The sequence below is a fragment of the Colobus angolensis genome, unplaced genomic scaffold (assembly GCF_000951035.1).
Source record: "Colobus angolensis palliatus isolate OR3802 unplaced genomic scaffold, Cang.pa_1.0 Scaffold13, whole genome shotgun sequence".
Lineage (NCBI taxonomy): Eukaryota > Metazoa > Chordata > Mammalia > Primates > Cercopithecidae > Colobus > Colobus angolensis.
The window spans coordinates 1553321-1572532 of record NW_012114252.1 but is presented as its reverse complement, the minus strand read 5'-3'; the positions used below and the strand labels follow the sequence as shown (position 1 = coordinate 1572532).

The 19212-nt window shown below is 37.7% G+C and overlaps 1 long non-coding RNA gene across 1 annotated transcript in view; it reads left to right on the top strand.

The window, feature by feature from the left end:
- The window catches only part of LOC105505824, an 86065-nt gene that overhangs the window by 65300 nt on the left and 1553 nt on the right, over window positions 1-19212 (top strand). The window contains exon 3 of the long non-coding RNA XR_001000812.1: window positions 16757-16942. This is a non-coding gene — a long non-coding RNA (uncharacterized LOC105505824). The remainder of the gene's footprint in view (window positions 1-16756; window positions 16943-19212) is intronic.

The window sequence follows — 19212 nt, the reverse complement described above, 5'->3', positions numbered from 1 at the left end:
CACTGATATATTTGACATTAAGTCTGTTGTCTTACTCTTTTCTACTTGTTCTGCCTGTGATACATCTCTTTTTATGCAAGTATTTTTTGTATTTCATAAAATATTTTATCACTCCACTTTCCTTTCCTTAACTTTGTAGGTAGACATTAGTTACAAAACCATATTAGAAGTCACTGTATGTATCCCTAACCTGTAAGACTCTAATATAAATTGTATCTTTATCACCTCTTATACCTTATGGAGATCTTAGACTCATTAACACCAGTTGCTGTCATTCTTGCTTTTTGGATTATTATAATCATGTGTTTTACTTCTATAAGTATTTCTACCACATAAGGTGAAATTATATTTATTTTCAGTCAATATTTATTTAGATTTACCCACATATTTAAAATTTCTTTTTTTTATTCTCTCTTGCATTTCTGTGCTTCTGTTACAATTTTCCTTTTGCTTGAAAAAACATTTTATTATTTCTCGTATGCAGATATGTTGGCAAATTTTGTTATAGTTTAAGTTTGTATAGAAAAGCATTTATCTCAGTTTAGAAGACTTATTTCTTGGTATAGATTTCTAAGTTGGCTGTTTCTTTTTTCTTGAAAGATATCATTTCGTTGTTTTCTGGATTTATTTCTGTTGAGAAATTTACTATGGAAAGTATTTTGCCCCTTGAAAGTAAAAGCTTGTAATTTTTCTGTAGCCACTTTGAAGGTTACCTCTTTTCTTTTGTTTTCAGCAGATTTTACTAATTTGCCTAGGCATGGTTTTCACTGTATTTACTGTACTTTGGGTTCATATTGCTTTTTGAATCTGTGGGTTGATAACTTTTATTAGTTTTGAGGAGGTCCTGGCTATTATCTTCATAAATGTTCGTTTCACTTTTGTTCTTTCTCTCCTTTGGAACTCTAATCACACATATTAGACCTTGGCATCTTGTCACACATTCTCTGAAGTCTTTGTTCTGTATATTCTAGCTTTTTTCTCCCTCTGTTTTAACCTGGCTATATTTTCTAGTGACCTGTTTTCCATATCATTGTCTTTTTTTTCAGTTGTGTCTAATCTGTCATTATGGCAATCTATTGCATGTTTATTTTAGTTTGATTTTTAGATCTAGAGATTTCATTTGATTTCTTCTTTCAATAGGTTTCAGTTTTCAAATGCAATTGCTCATTTTGCCAAGTATGTTCTTGCGTTATTGGAAAGTCTGTGCCTCATAACTCCATTGTATCTATTACATTACCATCTGTTTCTGTCATCCACTTTCTCACTGGGTCACCTCTCAAATTGTTCAGTTCACTTCTCTATGTTTACCTTCTCTCCAATTTATGGCTCCTTCGAGTTTGGACTCCAAGTTTTAGCTCTCCAGTTTGGTGAGACTGCAGGAAACCCTGGAATTGCTCAGGGAGAAAAGTGGCGTAAAATAGGAGACTCATCTCAATGAATTTCTCTACTTTCTGGGATCTTGACTCCTTTATGTCAGGGCTGTTCTGCTAGTTCTTTAAACTTTCAGCCAAATGCTATTTTTTTGTTTTGTTTTGTTTTAAGACATGGTCTTGCTTTGTTGCCAAAGATAGAGTTACTGGCGTGCTCATGGCTCACTGTTAGCCTCAACCTCCCAGACACGGGCTGTCTTCTCACCTCAGTCTCCTGAGTAGCTGGGACCATGCCTGGCTTATGTGTTTTTTTCCCTACTATTTTTTTTTTTTTTTTTTTTTTTGGTAAAAACAAGGTCTCCCTGTGTTGTGCAGGCTGGTCTCAAACTCCTGGCCTCAAGTGATCCTTCTGCCTTGGCCTCCCAAAGTGTTGAGATTACAGGCATGAGCCACGCGCCTAGCCGCAAGCAGATTCTTGAAAAGTATTTTCTCAAGCTTTTCTAGTTGTTCTGGGTATGAAGACCAGTCAACACTAGTCTGTCATAGCCAATGGTATGTACCTTATGCTTTCATAGCGAAGCTAAATGATTTAATAGCCACAGAACCGCTGCAGTTGCACTTTAATCCAAAGGCCCCTGGGATTTTTAGCTTCGGAACAGAGGCAAGCTGCCATCAGGAAAAAGCTGATCAGCTGTTCTTCCAAATTAGCCACAAGCAAAGCTTAGCGAAACTGAAGTAGTATGTCCTTGGCCATACTACCTCCTAGACATATTTCTGGAAAGAACAGACACTGGATAAAATCGGTTCTGAGCAGCTCTGATCTATTCATGAAAATTTCACACCTGAATTTTCACATTTTTTGCATGATTACTATATTATGGAAATAGTAAAAAACATGAGGAAATCTCCTTATACTTACAGGCAGAAGTGGAGACTGATACAATTATGACATCAACTTGGGCAATGACTCGCAATTAATTGAAATATCTTAATAATCAAGTCCATTGCCTTCCTCCAAAGCACACCACACACACCTCCCCTCACCAAACCACAAATCAGTATATGTTAATTTAAATTTAGGATAAATCAAGAGAAATATTGTCAGCTTCTGTTTCAACTTTAATTGAACTAAAATACCACAAGAATTACTTTTTATTTTCTAAATTTTCAGATTTAAAAAAAATTTAGCAAAATTGGAACTATTATGACTAAAAGACAAAATGTACAATTAAGAAAATAATTAAGTACTATAATAAGTCAGAGTAATGAAATTAGAAAATAAGTCTATAAAGACAAATATAGTTCACTCGTTTCCTTTCAGTTGTAATGAATTCCATCCTGTACTACTGCAACTGTATTACTGCTGTGTACATTGTAACTGCATTATAATGCATTTCTGTACAGGTAATTTGATTTTCTTTCTTTTAAAAAATCAAGTCCTGTTTTAATTGTGGTAGGGGAGTTAATTATTTAAATGATGCCATAGTAATGCATAGGGAAAAATAATTTATTTGGTAAAGTCAACTCTTCCTTTTCATTTATGTTTTCCAAATTTAAAATATCCATTATTATTTTTAAAAAAAATGAAACATAGGTGTTTTAGAGTGGGTATAAATTATAAGTAATTCTGATACCCTATTCAAGAAAATGGAATTGTATTTGAGGTAATATGACAGATTTTGAAAACACAATTAGAGCCTTTGATATTAATAAATACATATTTATGTAAATTAATGTATGATACCTGAAATCTTTTATGGGTACATTGTCAAGAGAGTTACTTTATAGGAGGAACACCTGTATTTCTATGGTTCTGAGAGGCAGTATTTAATACTCAGCATGCCCTTAAATGTTACAATAATATGAATTTATGTTTTAATCAGAACAATAAATGTAGCCTTATATATTCTTTAAGTTCTCATTCTCTTTATTCACTTTCCTTTGGTAGTTGTCTAAAAGCCAGAACCCTGCATGTTAGTTTGCTTAGAAGTGTTTAAACCAGACTGCCAAAAACCTTTCCTACAGCTTTAAAAAACCATTTTTCAGATGTATAGGAATTCTTATTTGTTGAAAATCTGCATGAATCTAAAATTAAACACAACAACAGCAATTCATGTTGAAAAGAATTTATAAAGAAGGAAACCATGGCAACTGAGTCATTTATTTTTAACTGTACCAACCCTTATCTCTACTTTCACCCCCAAACTAAGCGCACTAAAGCCATAGCCTTTTCTAGACTGCCTTATCCCCATTGTAATTTTGCACTCGTCAAAAATAGCAACAGGAATTGTCATATTTCCATTACTAAGTACTGTGCATACCATGCTTCTCTTCCTCTTTAGTTGCTCACATTATCCTGCAGACAGCCTTTGAGGAACTTTTGTGGTTGTCAAGGGGAAGCTTAACTATTGCATACTGCAGGGCCAATGCCACTGCTGATGCCAATGACAGGCTGTCTAGTGGTTAGATTGAGGTCCTGACTTAATTCCTCGGAGATCCCACATTTTATCTGAAGCGAGCTGACCACACAGGACAAGAGCAGATGTAACTGCAGTATATCACAACACAGCATCCCTTGGGGGATCCTGTCTGTACACATATCTGAATAGCTCTGTTTCGCTACACCACTGCCTTTTATCTTCCTGGTCATACTTACATCTCTGTGCCAGGAGAACTTACACTTACAACATGCATGCTTTCCTTAACCAAAGGCTAACATACTATAGGAAAAGACTGTTTTTATTAAAATGTCTTAAAAGTGCTCATCAAAACTTTTCACGTGATTGATAAAGCTGGAAAATGTCAATGTATTTTCCTGTTACTAATTTCAAAAACAAATTACTTGTAAGACCTAAGTGGGAAAATCTAGTCACCCGTTTTAATAAAATATCAACTGATAGGATACGGTATTTCAAATGTGTCTTTTGCAATTCCTTTGTCTGTTTTGATTTCTGTTAGCTCACTTGCATGAGGAACTTAGGGTGTTCAGAGATAAGGGTTCATTCCTCCTTGATTCAGTTGAGCTAATCATCCTAGAAGGACCCCGAGAAAAACACAGGCTTTATTGTGGAAGATCAAAGACTTGGGTGATACAAATAGGTACAAGAACATGTTTGAAGGCATGAAGGGCACTAACCCAGTAACCCAACTGAATCACATGGACAATTGATCTTATATTTTCTGAAATAAATGGAAAATCTGATGGTTAAAAGGACACTGGCCCATTTATCTATGAACCATACTCAGGGTTAAATGAGAGACAAAGAGAAGGCTACGTCTAGTAATGTGCTGGTTACAGCAATAGGAGAGCAGAGGCACTGACTGTTATTGGTTCATTTACACTTCTTTTTTATTTATTTCTGTCATTTGTTCCTGTGGCCCATTTCTCCGAATTTCTCCCATTAGACGAGTCTGTAGATCCGTTTGCCTGACTTTTCTTCACCAAAGGCCTTCTGGAGTATGAACCAAGGTTACCAGGGCTATCTGCATAAAAACATTGGCAAACTCTCACATAGAAACTTAACAAAAAGAATAAATATCTACCAATGGCAAAGTGTCATGTTTTCTCTGAAGTAAAGGAAAACAAACAAAAAAAAACATTGTTTGGAATTCTTTGAAATCCGACGAAGACAAAGCTACGTTGTTTTTCAGCTACAGTACAGAGAAACAAAATCTGCCTCTCTTTGGAGGAATTATGAAGAGAAAAGCAAGAATATCATATAGTTTCTCTGTTTCCACAGCTGCAGTTACTTTATTTTCTGTGATTGCTTTTTTGTTTCCAAGATTTCCCATTTTTGGTAGCAGCTCTGAGGATTATTCAGCAAATATTTATTTTGCCCCTACAAGGTATGAGTCACTGCCCGTGATAAATGATAGCTGTGGAAGTCTGGCCACGGAAGCACAGAAACATGAGGGAGTCTAGGTGTAAATAAGGTTTTGTGTAGTCATCTCTCACCATCCTAGAGAGACATGAGAAAGAAAGCTGCTTATTCGCCACAGAAAAAACAATAAGAGCACAAAAATAAAGAGAAAGGACACAAATTTTTTCCCCTACAATTCGTGGAATATTGCTAAATGATTGTCTTTGAAAGAAACCGTATTTTGATAATATAATTTGATAAAGAAATAAGAAAAAATAAAAGTTTATTTTTCTGAGCCTGTGGCCAGCCTTGTAATAGTCAAATGTGATCAATTTGGATACTTTTGCATTGAAAAAAATCCTAAAAAGTTGATAAAGCCCAGACTAACAATTTTTGTGATTTGGATATGAAATTGGACATTTCATTTTTGAGCTAACAGAAATCAAAAGTAAAGGAAATTTCGAAATATCTGAACAAATTGCTCTTGGGTCTCCGAGGTGCACCTGTTCTCAGGAAGGTACAAGTATTTGAATTCTTTGTTGCTGTAAGGAAACAGTAATAAAAACAACAATGAAGTCAGCTTGAGGAGAACAGATTTGTACTTGGATATTTTGTTTATAGCCAACTCACTTTTAAATGGATGTTTTAAAGTGTCTGATGTATATAATAGGATAACAATAATAAATACATGAGGCAATCAAGGCAAGGGAAAAAGCAGGGTGGAAAACATCTGAGGCTAAGCCAGAGGAGCAGGAATGTAAAGTGTCATTGTCATGGGGCACTGCCTGCTTCCCAGGAGAGAGCCACGGTTTTGCTCCTGACCTTTCTGGCCACTGTTCTAAATAGAAACCAAGCAGTTACATGTTTCACAGTGTCCATGAGCTAAATCCGAAGGAGTCATTCAGAAGAAGCGTAACTATTCCCAGTTCTTAGACTTGAGAGAATTTTCTCCCTCCCATGGGTCCTCATAAAAACGCCAGTGCATCATCTGGTGCAGCTCCTGGAGAGGGTCCTCAGCGGCAGCCAGGGGAATCTCAAGGAGGAGCTACCTCCCAACATGTCCCACACAGCAACTCCATAAACAAAGCCACTTCACCTCTGGGTGACCAGGATGGTTCAACTGGAAAGGCTGGTGGCCTCTTGGGCTCCATTCAACAGTAAAGATCTGTTCCTTGGAGTCTGATCATTACATTAGGTCTTTAAAAAGCTCTGCTTGCTAACATTTTTTTAGCCTAGAAACGCAGAATATTCTTGAATTAAGACTGAGTAAATGTCTATGTATTCAGACTTATTACTCATTGATTTACTGTACAAGACAGAGTCCAAAAAGGAAACAGAATCAACACCAGTAATTTATCAAGGAATATTTAATAGAACTACTAACTGGTAGCAGGTGAGTAGCCACTCAGAGAGTATAAAAGAGAATTCAGGGAATTCCTTTGAATTCTCTGAGCATCCTAAATGAAGAAATACACTTGGAGAAGGGGGTTCCTCTCCAGCACTAAGATTCAGACTTCATTGGAATCTAAATTCATTGTGGCTGGACCTACTGGATGGCAGAGAAGTTGGATTGCTTCAGGCCAAATCTGGTCCATGGCCAGTTGGCTGGGATGGTGAGCTGGTAAATCTGGGTAGGAACTGGCATTCAGAAAGCCTTCCACTGGGGTCCAAGCAAAACTGGCTGGAAGGCATGTGCCACGTCACCTCTTGGACACACACCTCCAATTGCTACACTCTAAAACAAGAAGAGAGGAAGCAACCAAATCAAGAGAAGTCTCTTCCTCTGGCACTGTCCCTCCTCTGATGTCTCCCACTGACAAAGATTAACGTGGTACTGACTAGCAAAAGATAAGTCTTTTAGGGTTCCATCTCCAGTGTTCCAAAGTAGGGCAATGAAGGGTGAATTTGGAGCACAGGATCAATAAATGGGTAACTGGCATACTTAATGTGAACCCCCCACATCTGAGATTGGTCTCAGTAAATTTAAGAAGTTTATTTTGCCAAAGTTAAGGACGTATGCCCATGACCAGCCTCAGGAGGTCCTGACAACACATGCCCAAGGTGGTCAGAGCACAGCTTAGTTTTATACATTTTAGGGAGACATGAGACATCAATCAACTTGTATAAAATGAGCATTGGCTCTGTTCAGAAAGGCTGTGACAACTGGAAGCAAAGGTAGGACAACTTGAAGTGTGGAGGGGGCTTCCAGGTCATAGGTAAATAAGAGACAGATGCTTGTATTCTGAGTTTCTGATTAGCCTCTCCAAAGGAGGCAGTCAAATACACATTTATCTCAGTGAGCAGAGGGGTGACTTTGAATAGAATGGGAGGCAGGTTTGCCCTAAGCAGTTCCCAGCTTGATTTTTCCCTTTAGCTTAGTGATTTTGGGGCCCCAAGATGTATTTTCCTTTCACACTACTTTTCCCCAAATCATTAAATTCCAAGATATGTAATGCACATTTATGAATGTTCATTACAAATTTTATGCTACAATAAATAAAGGGATGCATTTTATAGTTTTCAAGGAGTTGCAATAAGAAACAGTGGCAGTGGAGTCTAAGGCATCTGAAGTTTTTCTAATAGCCCATAGGCAGCTGACAATGAATGTTTGTCAAATACGCATGCTGCATTGCTATATTGACTTTCTGATATTCATGCATAGAAGCTGGTGATTCAGACCATTATAACATCATTCAGTAAGCCAGTGATTGCCAGAAAAAGGATACCATATTTTGAGTAAATGCGAATTCATTTATTTGGTCAGTCAACAAATATTTGATGAATACCTACTGTATGTTAGGTATTGGGGATATAGAGCAAAGCAAACATTTAAAAGCCTCAAAGACTTTAAAGTGGTAAGTGTCTTGAGGAAGATGTGTAAGTGCTATGACAGCAAATAATGGGGAGACTTCATCTACTCAGGAAGGTTGGGAAGAATTTATAATTGCAAGAGGTGCAATTGAGGTTGAACTGAAAGAGGGAGTTAGTTGTTTAATGGCAGAGTGTAGTGGGAAAAGGTATTCCAGGATTGGGGAATATCATGTGCAAAGATCCCATGATGAGAAAGAGCATATATTCAAGGAAATGAAATAAGGTCTGTTTGGCTGAAGCATGGGAATAATGGAAAGGGATCATTGAGGGACATGAATTCTCCAGCAGATTTCATTTGCACCATTGGTTCTCCCAGGTCTCCAGTTTACCTGTCTACACTGCAGATTCGGACTTGCTAGTCTTCATAATCATGGAAACCAACTCCTTATAATAAATCTCTTTCTCTATTTATATGCACATCCTATTGGTTCAGTTTCTCCGGAGAACCCTGACTATTACAGACTTTAATAAGTAGGAAAACTCCTTAAATCATTCTTGAGGATTTCATTCCATCTCACTGGTTTATCACTGAGGGCAATTTCCCCCTCCTGGAAACATTTAGCAATATCTCAAGATGTTTTTGGTTGTCATCACTTGGGGATAATGTTCCTGGCATCTAGAGGGTAGAGATTAGGCTAAGCCTCCTAAAATAAAAAAAGGCAGTCCTCTCCCCACCCCAGTAAAGAATTATCCCATAGTTGAGAAACCCTGCTCCATCTGAATGGATAGCCACTGAAATATTTTATGCAGGACTCCGGGTGGAGGGTTAGGGTGGGTTGGGGGAGGGAGGACAGTGAGGGTAATCTTTTGCATTTCAAAAGTATCTTGCTCTGGAGAAAGCTAATAGTAGATACAGGTTGACATCAAAGGGGTCATAAAGAAATTACAGTCACTGTTAGCCATGTGAAGCCTAAAGTAAAATTTGTTTACTATCTCACATAGTAGTATTAATTTTTTTTTTATCATGACTATAAAAACTGCACCCATCCCTCAGGAGGATGGAGAAAGTCAGGGACATTATTCATTCAAATGGCTTAACGTAGGGGAAAAAAATTAAAACATGGATAATATTCGTCGTTTAGTTATCTTATTCAGATGACATGTGTTACAGATTTTCATGAAATTAAAGAATCTATTTCCTATCAACTCAACTTTCAGACCTTTCAAGTAAGAAAGCAATGCAACAAATTCCCCCAAATTTCCATATGGTTAAAAGCTATTGAAGCCTAGCTCTACAGGAAGTCATAAATATTCTAGTGGAAAGATAATGAAAACTAAATCCTGAGAGTTTTAATTGGAAGCCATAGGACCCTTCCTTAGCTAAGATCTGAGGGGAAAGAATTTTGACTGCTCTAGGAAGTATTTGGTATTGCGGTGATAGATCTGAAAATTAGGAAAAAGTACATTCAGGCAGCGTAGAATGTCACAGGCTGGCCGCTGTTAAGTATTTTCTCAACAGTTATCAGCCCATTCAAATGACCCTACCTCTAACTCAGGAAGGGTAATATTTTAACCCTCTGGGCATCTTTTAGTCTAATCTTTTTCTGTGTAGCCACCATAAAAACTATAGGCTGCAGATACACTGCTATAAACAGGTTTATGTGAGAATTTTAGAAGAGATTTTGTTTTCAACTCTCTTTAAAATGAATTACAAATATTGAAAGTCTTTGTTGCAAAGGTTTTAACTAAATGAGCATTTATTTGGCAAGCTCTTAATTTTCCTTTTAAATTTTGATTGAACCAGGTATATTGGCTCACCTAAACTGACTTCAGTATGGTGCCAATTTTCACTGTTTTCGAAGTATCAAACACGTATTTTGTGCCTCAGAGAAAGAGAAACTGCCAGGAAAAAACAAAACAGTGGATTGTGAATGAATGCAAAAAGTGGGTGGAAATAGCTAAAAATAAAACTATTCCCAAAGCAAATATTAAAATGCTTCTGTCTTGATGCAAAAAGAAAAAAATAAGAATCTCCATGCTGGCTGGGCAGTAAAAATAACCACAAAACATCCCACAAGTAGACAAATCCTAAAGTATTATGATCCAAGAGATTTCATTCATTCTTATCTTCGTGAAAAAGTATACATCATTCTTTGTTGTGTCGAACCTTCTAGACACTTTTATTAATGTATATCTTCAAGCTTTTCCCCCCCTTATTTCTTGCTTAAAACAAGCAAGCAAGCAAACAAACTTGAGTATTAGAAAGGAAAACGTGTGAAAACTCGAATCGTGTTACCAATCAGCAGTGTGTATTAAATAGATTCTGAATAGTTGTTATTATCCTAAAGACTAAATGAGGTTTGGGACTTAGAATTGTATGTGTTAAGTGGTTGAATATTCTACCCGGAGAGCTTCTACCTACGCTTTTGCAAGCCTGGTTTCCTCTCCTGTGTTTGAGTTAGCTCCAACACTACCTTTTATTCCCAATGTTTGCACATATTCACCTTTCACTCACAATGTTGATAAAAGGAAATGCATGTCTTTGGAAATGGAAAGAATCTAGAAAGTGAGTAAAAGGAGGTATTGATGACACACAGCTGTGAGATGATGTCTGCAATTTTTAGTGACTAGAGTGCAAAGTACAAGAAGTATAATTTATTAAAGCACCAATCTTTCCACCTCTTACTACATTATATTTTAAATCAAACAAAGTAAAGATTTTTAAAAGAGGGAACACGAATCCAGGTGTTTACACTGTAGTTATTGAAATCAATCTACGCCACTGGAGGAAACTTTAAATGTTAGAGCATTTTCCTCCGTGCTTTGTAATTTTTTCTTTTATACTTATTCTCTCTTTGCCTGACGGTTGGCGGAGAAACTATTTGCAAACATTTATATGACTTCTGCTTATGTGTTCCAGAGGGGAAAACGCCTTTTGTTGTAGGTAGTAAAAATCAAGCGAAACAGACAGGGTCATGATTTGCCAAAGATCAAAGGTCATGACAAGTGAGTGACTCAAGAAGCCTTGAGGTCAAAGGTGCAGCTGGAATCCCATAACCTCCCCTCCACTTTTTACATGACAAAGGAAAGCTGTGCTTTCCTAACTTCTGTGAAGGAATCTAGCTACATGTTCACATTTTCCCTTGAAAAATTATTTTCAAATGATTCTGCCTATGATTATTTTCTCCCTTGAAACCAAGTGGCATGAAATAGGCTTTTATATAAATTGAATGTCTCCTTAGCCTTTTATTAGTATTCTATATCGGGAACCTAGAAGAGGAAGAACTAACAGAGATTAATATGTGTTTTTTAAATGGAAAATAAGCACATTTTTTAGATCAACACAGAGTAAAGAAGTACATTTATCCTTTTTTGTTTTCTTTTTCAATTCCTTGTGTATTTACTGACTGTACCTAAAAATGTTTTTTTTGCCAAAGTAACTAAGAGTAATAGTGATCTCTTATGCTTTCCATTTGGAACACATTCCTCTGGTAAATTCTTAATACAGCTCCCAAAATAAGGTTTTGTAACAAGAACCATTCTGGTGTTAACGTTTTTTGTTTGTTTGTTTTCCTGATTTAAAACAATTACAACTTTAGTGATGCCAGGAGGGCCACTGTTTAGGTCAGAATATCTGGCAAATCTCAGGATATCTTAGTAGCTGCCTATATCTCTACCATGTGAACTGGAGGAAAAATGCAGAACCTTACTTTTCAACTCCATTGGTTTCTAACCTCTCATGAGCACTTAATTCCTCATAGAGAAGGAAATAGTCACGCTGTAGAATCCTGTGGCCCATGAAGGGTAATTGGATAACATCTTTTGAAAGATTTACAAGGCTGCCAAGGATTTTGCCAGCTTTAAACCTGATTGATTCAGTGTGAAAAGATCTGAACAATTCTGACCTAAAAGTTTAAAGACAGACCTTTCCTGTGAAAGTATAATTTAGAGCCTGTAATAAAATTGTATTGGAAAACACCACATTGAAGAACACAGCCATAAATTGCATTATGTTAAAGAACCCTTTTCCCTTTAAATCCTCTGGAAGAAGCCTAATTGTTCACCAGATACTTTAATAATGAAGTGTTTTTGTTTTTGCTCTCCTACCCCCTAAATAAGTCCCTAAAGAAAGACAAAGCTTGCCAGCTACTTTGCCTCTCTAACCAAAAAGTTTGACTTCTTGGTTTTATGTACGGATATAATTTATGTACCTTTTTTTCTCATTAGGTACAATAAAGGAAAGCAAAATTTCATTTATCTTTAACAAACAAAGAGTAGACCAAATAGACTTGTCCCGTATTTTAATTTTTCAAAGTGCTAATTCTCATCTCATATTAATTTCCATCTTGACAAAATATACACACATGATTAGTGGAATATTTTATCGGTAAGCTCAAATGCTTCTGATGACTCAGACAAATTAATGATTAAACATCTTCCAGCTAATTACTCCAGGCCATTAATTATTCATCCAAGTCCATCAGTCTATCATCTATATTAGCCTCGCTTTTCTGCTGCCCATTTTAGAAGAGACAGGTTTGGAAAAACTAAAACATAAGAATTTCAAGTAAACAAAATTAAAAAGAGTATATACATTTTTTTTTTCTTTTTCTCTAGAATCTGGGAAATTGAGACCATGGTATTTAGACAAAGCCCCTTTATCTTGAAACAATACCGGCTTTGTCACACGCTCACGAACTTTGTGTTTCCTCCTCAAATTTCAGTTTGAAGGATTTAGGGAAAAATGCCATGTGCCCACTTACCTGTGATTTGAGTGCTAGACCAATTTGCCTTTTGAAATTTTGAATCATATGAACTAGTCTTAGATGTTTAAAATAGGAATCCTGATACGTGTACTAGGCATATTTACAAGTGACCAAGTATGATTGCTTTTTATAGAGATTGGTGAGAACAGAAACTTTCCAGCAAATTGAAAGCCTACTTCCCTCTCATTATTTAAAAAAAAAAAAAAAAAAGACAAAACAAAAGCAGAACTATGACATTAAGAAAAAAATTTTGCTTAAGAAATATGTAAAGGAGCGAGCCCTCAGCAGTGTAAACTAGTTGATAGCATGAAAAGGCACTTGGAAGGAAAGAGGGACACAGTGCTGTACTCTCACATTTCTTTCCTGAAGAATTAGGTAATAAGTTGGCTCAGCCTTTCATCTCCTTCCACATCCTAACTAGAGTTAAGTGTTAAAGAGGTAGTTTAACCAGCCACCTGAAAAACCTCTCCGTCTTGTGAACTAGAACAGCTCCCCACTTCTGGAAGTCATCGAGGGTGGAACAAATTCCACTGTATCAACTTCCAGCTGGTCATTAGCATTTTCTGTAGGATGTGTTGTTTATGATTTTGGTCTACAACAGTCTCTAAACTGGCACAGTCCCCAGAAGTTCCTCAGAACGTTGCAGTCGGTTAAGCTGAAAATTGTTAACTCCTGTACAAATACCCCAGAGTGAATGAAGAGGCTGATTAGAAATTGGTAATAAAAATATATTTTGACATGTTCACCTCACAAGTATCTTTATGGGAGTCATCCTACAGTAAAGGCTTGGAACAGTGAGACAACCTTCCAGGGAGTCCTGATTTTGAGTTCTGGTGCCACCTTGTGGGCAGTGGGAGGAAAAGATGCGAAAGAGGTTTGACTGAGTCATTCTTCAGAAGATCAAGACTGTCGTCTGATTAATTTCCTTCATACCCTTTGCATCCGAAACAAAACAAAAAACTCCAAACCAGAAAAAAAAAAAAAAAAGAAAAAGGCAAAACTTTATCACTTTCCCGAGGAGAAACTCTTTAGGACTTCCCATCAGTTAAAGGAGTAAGAGGATTCAGACCAAACCCCGATTTTGCTGACATTTAAGGCCTCTCACTATCTGATTCTAGCCGATCTTTGCAGCATTACTGGGAACTACTCTTCTCCATGAATTTCTCATGACAGCCAGACTGTTCTGCTCCTCCCAGATAGTCATTACCTTTGCCCCATGTTATCTTCCCACCCAGAGTAGACCTTTATATCCTTTTACTATCTCCCCTTTGGAAGGACTTTACGATTGGATTTGATGTCTTCAATGTTTGTGCCTCTCAAAAAACTCTCTCCTAAGAAGTCCTTGAACCTCTTCTTGAACATCTCTGGGGCAGTGCATTCAACCTGATTGAGATGACTTATGATTTTTTCAGTGATCCCTAGTAGTAAACGCTTTCTTAAGTTGGACACGTACCTTTTGCTCAAGAGCAAGGTGAGTGCTGGATATATGGGTACTTCTGTGCATAGAGTCTGGACCAAGATGAAGATGAGTTGGGTTCAAACTTCAGCTTTGTAGCTTTCTAGCTGCGTGGCATTGTGCACATAACTTGTCTAGGCCTCAGTTGTTTCTTCACCTGTAAAATAAGAATAAAAACTGTGTCTACTATCAATCATATCAGTGTTGTAAGTCATCTTATATGTATGAAAGTACTTACAACAGTATGTACCATGCAGTTCATGCTTTGTAAGTGCTGGCTTTATTTATAGCTTTGGGAATTTATCAAGATGTGGGTGATGATTGCAGTAATGGAAACGGATGAAAAGAGAGTATTGAACAACATACCTCAATGTGTACAGTTGGAGCATCCAACCTAAAGATGCCACACTAGTTAAAGTTCCATAGGGATACAAGTTTGGGATATGCTGAATGCTATATACAGCTGCATACTGTGTGCATGCCTGTGCTCTATCTATGCAGATATGTGATAATTAGCATAATCGAGGCTCCTAATTCTTGACATATAACAACCCACCTTTGTCTAACTTGGCATTTCCTAAACTTATGTGATCCGTGAATCCTTTTCAATGTAACATCTTGACATCTCATTACATATGTATGTTGTGGAAGAAGAATCCTCAACTCAAAATGTTTAGGGACAAAGCAAATACTGTAAATGAGGGAAGAAGGCCAGGTAAAATACAGTATGGAGTAGTGTGAGTTACGGAAATCTAGAGGACGCATGCTTCGCCTAAATGCGTTTCACTTTGGCTTGTGAAAAAACACTGTGTAGGCCAAGGAAAACATATCTGAAATCTGAATCCGGGCCGTGTTCAGCAAATTTGTGATTCCTGTAGAGCGAGAAAAGGGAAGTGACTGCATAATCTGGAGAAGAACCAATTTTTAGAGAGAAAGAGAAGCCAGAAAAAGAGACTGTGAAGGAAAAGTAGGAGATGTAGCCAGAAAAAAGCAGCATCCTGGAAACAGAAAGAGGCAAAACAGAGGGGTCTCTGGGTCTCGGGAGGTCATGTTGGTTTCCTATTGCTGCTGTTCCGAATTACCACACATTTAGTGGCTTACAGCAACACAAACTTATAATCTTATAGTTCTGTAGGCCAGAATTTTGATGTGTGTCTGACTGGGCTAAAATCAAGGTGTGGTCGGGGCTACGTTACTTCTGGAGGTTCTAGGACGGGGTCCTCAACCCCCAGGGCCACGGACTGGTACTGCACAGCAGCAGGTGAGCGGTGGGCAGGTGAGAAGCTTCACCTGTACTGTAGGCTGCTCCCCCATTGCTCCGCTGGCATTACCGCCTGAGCTCCGCCTCCTGTCATATCAGCAATAGCATTAGATTGTCATAAGAGCCCAAATCCTATTGTGAACTGCATATGTGAGGATCTAAGTTGCACACTCCTTATGAGAATCTAATATCTGATGAGAATCTAATGTCACTGTCTCCCATCACTGTCTCCCATCTGTGACGGTCCCATGGGACCGTCTAGTTGTAGGAACACAAACTCAGGGCTCCCACTGATTATACTTTGTGGCAAGTTGTATAATCATTTCTTTATATATTATAACATAATAATAATGGAAATAAAGTGCACAGTAAATGTAATGTGCTTGAACTATCCTGAAACTATCCACCCTCCACAGTCCGTGGAAAAATTGTTTTGCACAAAACGAGTCCCTGGTGCCAAAAAGGCTGGGAACCACTGTTCTAGGAGAAAATCTACTTCCTGCTCTTTCCTAGCCTCTAGAGGCTTCTTGCAGTCTTTGGCTTATGGCCCCTTCCCCGAGCCAGGAGTGTGGAGTCCTTCTCATATCACACCATTTGACCTCCTCTCCTGCTTCCCTCTCCCGCTTTGTTCCCCCAAATAAATAATGTTCATTTTATTAACTGTAAGCCAAATAAATTAACAGGGTGGCTTTCTAGACACATATTAGGTATTATCACCATTAGTATATGTTATTGACACAATTAATAATGTCTCAAAGGGTATTGAACTTACTGAAATATTGTTATGGTTATTTTTTAAATGTTATTAGTACTATTAATCATATGTATAATTGTTTGATAATTTTTTGAACTTATATGAAGCAAGATATAATATGGAAACAAATTATAATTGTGTAGTAATTAATTTTAGGTGTTGAAGAAAATATTCAAGAAGTTGTTGGGCATATCACTGAGGGTGTGTGGCAGGCCTGTAATGGCAAAATATTTTGTTTTTATAAGTGATTATGATATCTGGTTAAATTATTGCCTTATTAGTAGGAATTTTAAAAAAACTGATACCAGCTTGAACTCAAGTTGTTATTTTTTCAAATTAACACATAAATATAGGCTAATAAAATACATTTGAAATAATAATTGCTAGTTTTTTCTCTGAGAAAGAAAATTGGAAAATTCTTTATATATATATACATATATATATGTATATATATATACAGACTTTTTTTTTTTTACAGATTATACTTTATAGTAATTTATCTTAGTCCAGGTGCAGTGCCTTACATCTGCAATCCCAGCACTTTGGAAGGCTAAGCTGGGAAAATTGCTTGAGGTTGGCAGTTTGAGACCTCTTCCACTTTTAAGGGACCTTGTGATTACAGCTGGTCCACTTGGATATTCCAAGATACTCTCCCTATTTTAAGGTCAGTTAACAACATTAATTCCATTTTCAACCTTAATTCTCCTTTGTCATGTAACACAGCATATTTACAGGTTCAGGGGATTAGAACGTGAACATCTCTGGGGACCATTATCCTGCCTGTGACAGAGGGTAAATAGAATACTGAAGAAAGGCCAGGAATCTCTGAGAGCTGGAATTAGGGCTTTCTCATCCTCTCCTCTCCTTTCCTAAATCCATCCTCTTACCTTCTACTAATGGGATAGAAAGTTGGGAAAGGAGAAGATAATTGAACCCCATTTGACAAGACATTATGCAAATAATTCACGGTTTGTGGTGCTAAATAAGGATGGGATGTCTTTTGGTACTAAGGAAATAGTTCAGGGAAGCAGCTCTATGATGTCTGTGCAAATTAGAATCAAAATGCCCCTCCAGGAAGATAAATAAAAAGAGGGAGCCTCTTCCAGGAAGATAAATGCTGAAAAAGCTACACTTTCTCCGTCTGTGAATGGGTGATACCAAAATGAGGGAGCCTCTTCCAGGAAGATAAATGCTGAAAAAGCTACACTTTCTCCATCTGTGAATGGGTGATACCAAAATGATGCCCCCTTCTAGGCTGATACGGTTTGGCTATGATCCCCACCCAAATCTCATCTTGAATTCCCAGATACTGTGGGAGGGACCCGGTGGGAGGTAACTGAATCATGGGGGCAGGTCTTTCGGTGCTATTCTCATGAAGTGAACAAGTCTCATGAGATATAAGGCGGAATTTCCCTGCCCATCTCTCTCTTTGCCTGCTGCCATCCATGTGAGATGTGACTTGCTCCTCCTTGCCTTCCACCATGATTGTGAGGCCTCCCCAGCCATGTGGAAATATGAGTCCATTAAACCTCTTTTTCTTCCCAGTCTTGGGTATGTCTTTATCAGCAGTGTGAAAACAGACTAATACACAGGCCAATGCAGTCCTGCGAAGGTCTGCAGAAATGGCCAAGTGGCACACCTATGCAGCCCCCAGCTGGGTTCCATTGCATGGGGCACAGTCTTCACAACTGTAGGGGCAGGCAGAAGACAGCCCAGGTTCTGGGCTCCCCTGACCCTCTTACCCCTCCAACTAGTTCCTTCCTACCAAAAGACATCCCACCATTATTTTTGTGCTCAGAGACACACTTTTTCTATGGTCTTCCCCAAATTTCTAGGATTTTCTCAGAGCATTTTGTACAGAGCTCTAGAATAGCCCACAACACATGTTACTTTGGTTTCTTACATAATTATCTTTCTTCTTGGCAGTGAATTCCCAGAAAGCAAAGGAAATTTATTTATTTTTTTACTTCAGTAGAGTGTTTGTATTTATATAATTCAATTTACCACTGACGGGGTGTATGAAACAATTTTACTTGATACGAAGATAAATTTTAAAACGTTGCTAGTTAAGTATTTAAGTGTTTATCAGAATATGTATGTAGCATCTTGATATTCATAATATGGTTCTCAGACTCATCTGAGAACTTGTGAGAGATGCAGAAATGGCCCCAACCCAGACTGATGGCATCTGAATCATTTTAACTTTATCCCAGGTGATTTGAGCTCACATCAAAGTATGAGAAGTGGCCAGGGGGACTCACGCTTATAATCCCAGCACTTTCAGAGGCCAAGGCAGGAAAATCACCTGAGGTCAGGAGTTCAAGAGCAGCCTGGCCAATATGGTGAAAACCCGTCTCTACTAAAAATACAAAAAATTAGCCAGGTGTGGAGGCAGGCACCTGTAATCCCAGCTACTTGGGAGGCTGAGGCAGGAGAATTGTTTGAACCCAGGAGGCAGAGGTTGCAGTGAACCAAGATCGCACCATTGTACTCTACCGTAGGCAACAAGAGTGAAATGCTGCCTCAAAAAAATTAATGAATTAAAAAAAAAAAAAAAGAAAGACAGTGTAAGAAGCATTGAGAGCACCAAACCCATCATCTAGCAGGTGATACTCTGTAGAATGGGCCTCATTTAAAAAAGGTCAGTTGATTAAAGCTTCATTTAAAGGAAAATAACATGTAGGCATTGCCTCAATATGACAAACTGTGAAGGGAGTAAACAAATGACTGATGTGTGGGAAACAGTGAACTAACGCATGAAGGTGGCCGTAAATGTGTGTGGAATTTGTTGAGCATTTAATTTTCTGTAACTTTTGACAACATATTGATCTACTAACCTAATAGGTACCCCTTTCTTTTCTTTCTTTCTTTCTTTCTTTCTTTCTTTCTTTCTTTCTTTCTTTCTTTCTTTCTTTCTTTCTTTCTTTCTTTCTT